Source organism: Neophocaena asiaeorientalis, unplaced genomic scaffold (genome assembly GCF_003031525.2).
Source record: "Neophocaena asiaeorientalis asiaeorientalis breed wild unplaced genomic scaffold, Neophocaena_asiaeorientalis_V1.1 scaffold150, whole genome shotgun sequence".
NCBI lineage: Eukaryota > Metazoa > Chordata > Mammalia > Artiodactyla > Phocoenidae > Neophocaena > Neophocaena asiaeorientalis.
Genome location: NW_020176571.1, coordinates 6,894,553 through 6,900,675, shown reverse-complemented (window position 1 = coordinate 6,900,675; position 6,123 = coordinate 6,894,553). Strand labels below are relative to the sequence as shown.

Sequence of the window (6,123 nt, the reverse complement as noted above, 5' to 3'; positions counted from 1 at the left end):
CCCCAAGGGGGTGAGGGCTGTGTCCCCCAAAAAAAAAAAAAAAAAAAAAAAGTAAACATTCCTTCTTGATGTGTAAAGGATCACAAGACCCACGACAATGGTGCTTAAATCTGGATTAGGTAAACTGTCAATACCTCATTTAATGTACAGTCTTCTGTCTCAAAAAGGTTACATAAACTGTATTTTGACTTTTTTTTTTTCTAGTACCAAAAAGCCAGTGAGATCTTAATTCCCCGACCTGGGATAGAACCCATGCCCCCCAAACCCATGCCGCCCCCCCCACCCCCCTGCAGTGGAAGCACGGAGTGTTAACCACTGGACTGCCAGGGAAATCCCAGACTGTGTCTTGAATTCTAAGGGGTGGAAGTTCTCAGAGCTTTCTGAGATGCTCTTCTGGGTTAAAATCCTCGAATTTGCCTCAAATAAAATTTTGCAATTCTTTCTTAGATTAACTGATAAATTTTTCATCGACACGTTTTTTTGCTCAGCTATCCTGTGAAATTAATCTACATGATTAGGTGTATCAGTGGTTCATTTCTTTCTGTTGCTGAGTGGAATTCCATCATATGGGTATGCTACAATTTGTTTATTCATTTATCCTTTGGTGGACTTAGGGTTATTTTCCAATTTTAGGCTATTGTGAATAAAGATGATACGAACATTTGTGTACAACTCTTTGTGTAGGAGTTTCTTTTTTCTTCTCTTGATCGAAGAACCTGGGAGTAGAACTGCTAGATCAAATAGGTAAGTGTGTATTTAACTTTTAAGAAAATGCTGGACAGTTATAACAGTTTACATTCTGACCAGGAGGAAATGGGTGTTCCAGCTGCTTGATATCCTTACCAACACTTGGTAATGTCAGCCTTTCTAGTTGCAGTAATTTCTGTGGGTATGTGGATTTTAATTTGCATTTTCCTGATGATTAATGATGTTGAGCATCTTTTCATGTGCTTGTTAGTTATTTATATATCTTCTTTTCTCAAGCCTGTTTGAGTATTTTGTCCATTTTTAAATTTTATTTTTGTCTCCTTACTGAGTTGTAAGAATTCTTTATATATTGTGGATACCATTCCTTTGTCATACCTTTATATATATTTTGCTAAGTTTCTGGCTTGACTCTTCATTTCCTTAATGGTGTCTTTTGAGGAACAGATATTCTCAATTTTTATGAAGTTCAATTTATCAGTTTTCTTTTTATGGTTAGTGCTTCTTAGATCTTGTCTACAAAATCATTACCTACTCAAAGGACACGAAGATATTCTCCTATATTTTCTTCTAGTACTTGTAGTTTTGGTTTTAGCTTTTACATTAGGTCTGCAATCCATTTTTTTTTAAAGGAACATTTATTTATTTATTTATTTTGGCTGCATTGGGTCTTCGTTGCTGCGCACGGGCTTTCTCTAGTTGCAACGAGCGGGGGCTACTCTTCGTTGCTGTGCGTGGGCTTCTCATCGTGGTGGCTTCTCTTGTTGCGGAGCATGGGCTCTAGGCGTGCAGCCTTCAGCAGTTGTGGCACGCGGGCTCAGCAGTTGTGGTTTGCGGGCTCTAGAGCACAGGCTCAGTAGTTGCGGCACTGGGCTTAGTTGCTCCGCAACATGCGGGATCTTCCCGGACCAGGGATCCAACCCTTGTCCCCTGTGTTGGCAGCTGGATTCTTAACCACTGCACCACCAGAGAAGTCCTGCAATCCATTTTTTGAGCTTGTGGTGTGATGTAAGAGTCAGGGTTGGTTTTTGTCCACGTGGATATTATATTAATCAGCTAGGGCTGCCATAATCAAATCCCACAAACTGGGGGCTTAAACAATAAAAACTTACTTTCTCAGAGTTCTGGAGGCTAGAAGTTCAAGATCAAAGTTCCAACCAATCTGGGGTTTTGTGAGAACTTCCTGACTTGTAAACACTGCCTTTTTGCTGTGCACTCACCTGACCTTATCGTGTGTGTGTCCCCTGCAGGGGTGGGGAGCTCTCTTCTGATGAGGACACTAATCCTATCAGATCAGGGCTCCACCCTCATGAGCTCATTTAAGTTTAATTATTTTCTCAGAGGCTCCCATTTCCAAATATAGCCACACTGGCTGTTAGGGCTTCAACGTAAGAATCAAGGGATACCAAACATTCAACCTGTAACAGATATCTATATCATTTTCCCCATATGGATAACTGCTTTTGGTAGCACCATTTGTTGAAAAGACTGTACTTTTCCCATTGAATTGCCTTGGCACCTTTATTGAAATCAGTTGATCACATATGTGTAAATTCGTTTTTGAAATCTCTCTTTCATTCCATTGATCTATATGTCTATAATTATGCCTATATCACAGTTATAATTATTATAGATTAATAATGTCTTTTTATGTTGGGTTAAATAAAATATTATTATTATTGGGGTATAGTTGCTTTACAATGTTGTGTTACTTTCTGCTGTACGATGAAGTGAATCAGCTATGTGTATACATAAATCCCCTCCCTCTTGGACCTCCCTCCCACACACACTCCCATCCCACCCACCTAGGTAGGTCACCATGGAACACCGAGCTGAGCTCCCTGTGCTACACAGCAGGTTCCCACTAGCAATCTGTTTTACACACGGCAGTGCACATATGTCAATCCCGATAACCCAGTTCATCCCAATCCCCCCCAACCCCACCCCACCCCGGTGTCCACACATCCGTTCTCTACGTCTACATCTCTCTTCCTGCGCTGCAAAATCAGGTAGTGCACATTCTGATTTCCCCAGAGTGCTTTGGCTATATAAATTCTAGTTTGTCATTGTCTACAAACATGCCTGCTGTGGTTTTGATTGGTATTGTGTTGAATTTATAGATCAACTTGAATAGAATTGAAACATGAAGACATTGTGTGTTCTAAATCTCAAACATGCTATATTCTTTCAGTTATTTAAGGATTGATTTCACTTAGCAATGTTTAGTGATATTCAGTGTGTGTACTGTATAGTTTATTAAATGTATCCCTTAACATTTCATGGTTTTACTTTGATTGTGTTATTGGTGTTTTGTTTTTGTTTTCTTTTCCTATCCCTTCATTGATAGTATATAGAAATAGAATTGATTTGTATATTGACCGTGTAACTTTGGGGAAGAAATTTTCCTTTACTGTTTTTAGGTTCTTCTGGCTGTTCTAAGAATTACATTGACATGAGACAGATAACAGGAGAAAATCAAAGTTTGATAACACGTATATATGGGAGAGACCCAGGAAAACTGAGTAACCTGTCAAAATGGCTGAAGCCCTGATCTTAAATACCATCTTCAGCTAAAGACAAAAGAAGATGTTGGGGGTAGTGGTTTGGGACCTCAAAGGAGAGGAAGGCAATTCACATGGAAATGAAAAAGCCAATGATAAACAAATATTTGCTGGGCTGCCCCTAGACAATGGGACCCAGAGTGGACTCTGATCTCCAGGCCCTGCCAAGTTTCCCCACCACACTCAGCCCATACTCTTTGCAGAGATCTCTGGTGACAGCTCTATTGTAGGAACTGGCCCTTTATCGAAATTCTTTAGGCAGCTAAGGGGGAAGGTCAAAGTTGCTTCTTGAGTCTTTTGGGCCTTGATTGTTTTCAGCCTGAAATAATCCATATGCCAGAGACATTTTAGGGTGGCAAATTTTGCTCCCCTACATAACTAACCTGTGAACTTGCTAACTTCACTTATTTCTAATTCTTTTTTGTAGATTTCTTAGGCTTTTCCAAGGATTATGTTGTCTGTAAATAAAGACAATCTTACTTCTTTTCCAACACGTGTGTCTTTTTATTTCTTCTTTTTGCCTTCTCGGAATGGCTAAGGACACCAATAAAATGTTCAATAGAGAAGGTAAGGGACTTCCCTGGTGGTCCAGTGGTTAGGACTCTGCACTTCCACTGCAGGGGGCTCAGGTTCAATCCCTGGCTGGCGAGCTAGGATCCCACAAGCCGTGCACTGCACGGCCAGAAAAAGAGAGAGAAGGTACGAGTGAATATCCTTGCCTTGTTCCTGATCAATTTGAAGATCTCATTGGCTTTATTAAAAGATTCAAAATTGGACAGCATCCCGTCTGACCAGTCAATAGAAAGGAGCTCCTAAGAGCTACAGAAAAGGAAAGATTTTTAAAAGCAGGGAGGGGGTGTGACAAAGAAATCATAAACAAACAAAAAGGGTTATTTCTGGCAAGGTTACCTTCCTTTGGGGGACAAAAGTGTCTATTAGGCAGATTACTTCACTGGTTCTGACAAGGAAATTCCAAACTGACCTGTTACGTTTACATTCCTGGGCAAGGCTGAAACTGCATTTAGCTTAGATAGCTCTCAAGTCTTGGTCTAATGATATGGGCTTAGCACACATGACATTTGGGACTTACAGTTTCTTTTTTTAACAGGGGAAAGCATTCAGCTATTCTTTTTTTTTTTTTTTTTTTTTTCTTTTTTCCAGCTGTGCCCTGTGGCTTGTGGGATCTTAGTTCCCTGACCAGGGATTGAACCCAGGCCATGGCAGTGAAAGCACCGAGTCCTAACCACTGGATAGTCAGGGAATTCCCTTCTCTTTTTATACTTTGAAGCATGTGCAAGACCTCTACACAGAAATAAACCCATACATCTACAGTCAATTGATTGTATTTTTTTTTTAATTTTTAATTGAGGCAAAAAAGTACATAACGTAAAATTTACTATCTGAAGAGGAGAAATGGTCGCTGAAGGAAAAGGAATGAATACCTGGGTTATATAATAAGGAAAATGCAATATTAATAAACACCTCAGAAAAGGCTCAGAGCAAGAGATAATAGTGTCTCTTAGCTCAACTATGCCAGATATCTGAAAGGGTGAAGCTGCAAGTTTCCTGAGATCACTCCTGCTTTGGGGATCATGACAAGATCTCCAGTGGAGGCCTGCAAACCTAAGCGGCCTCCCCCTGAGAGACATTTTCATATGATACGATAATGGACTGGACTAATTATTAATGACAAAATGGAACTTTGATAATGTGCCCGTCGTTTTTTTTTATTTTATTTTAATTAATTAATTAATTTTTGGCTGCGTTGGGTCTTCGTTGCTGCGCGCAGGCTTTTCTCTAGTTGCAGTGAGCGGGGGCTACTCTTCGTTGCGGTGCGCGAGCTTCTCGTTGCAGTGGCTTCTCTTGTTGCGGAGCACGGGCTCAAGGCGCACGGGCTTCAGTAGTTGTGGCACGTGGCTCAGTAGCTGTGGCTCGAAGGCTCTAGAGCGCAGGCTCAGTAGTTGTGGTGCACGGGCTTAGTTGCTCCGCAGCATGTGGGATCTTCCCGGACCAGGGCTCGAACCCGTGTCCCCTGCATTGGAATGCAGATTCTTAACCACTGCACCACCAGGGAAGTCCCTGACCATAGTTTTTGATTTGTATGATTGTTCTGCTGTAAGGAACCCAAGTTCTAAGGGGGTAGGTATTGTAATATTTTGATTTATAATAAGAAATATATGTGTGGTCTTTCTCCCTGTTCCTGGCACAGAGATTCTAAAACCCTTGGAATGATCCAAGAGGTGAGATCTATAAAGCTGTTCTTTATTACGTTGATAAGGGGGCTTTGGTAAGGTCACTAGGTAATCTAATATCATGGGCTGGATGCCAGGGGAATAAAGCACGTGATTAGAAGTTTGGAACTTTCAGCCCTACCCCATCACTCCCTCTCCAGGGAGGGGAGAGGAGCTGGAGATTGAACCTATAACCAATGGCCAGTGACTTAATTATGCCTATGTGATGAAGCCTCCATAGAAACCCAAAAGGATTGGGTTCAGAGAGCTTCTGGGTTTATGGACGAGAACGCGTCCACGTGCCGGGAGGGTGGCACACCCCAAACTCCATCCGGACAGAAGCTGCTGTGCTCAGGACCCTTGCAGGCTTCACCCTATGTACCTCTTCATCTGCCTATTCATTTGTATCCTTTAATATCCTTTGTAATAAACTGATAATCTCTCCGGTTTCCTCAGTTCTGTGAGCCACTCTAGCAAATTAATCAAACACAAGGGGCAGGTGCTCAGAACCCTGGATTTATAGTCAGTTGGTGAGAACCTGAGGTAACAGCCTGGACTTGCTATTGGCATCTGAGGTGGGGGAAAGGGGCAGTCTTGTAGGACCATTATGATGTGATTTCTTTTAT

General features: G+C 41.5%; 1 non-coding gene across 1 annotated transcript; it reads left to right on the top strand.

The window, feature by feature from the left end:
• The first annotated feature begins 3,843 nt into the window (after positions 1-3,843).
• TRNAG-UCC (transfer RNA glycine (anticodon UCC)) lies at positions 3,844-3,916 on the top strand. Its single transcript has one exon. It is a non-coding gene; the product is annotated as a tRNA-Gly (tRNA).
• The last annotated feature ends 2,207 nt before the right edge of the window (positions 3,917-6,123 follow it).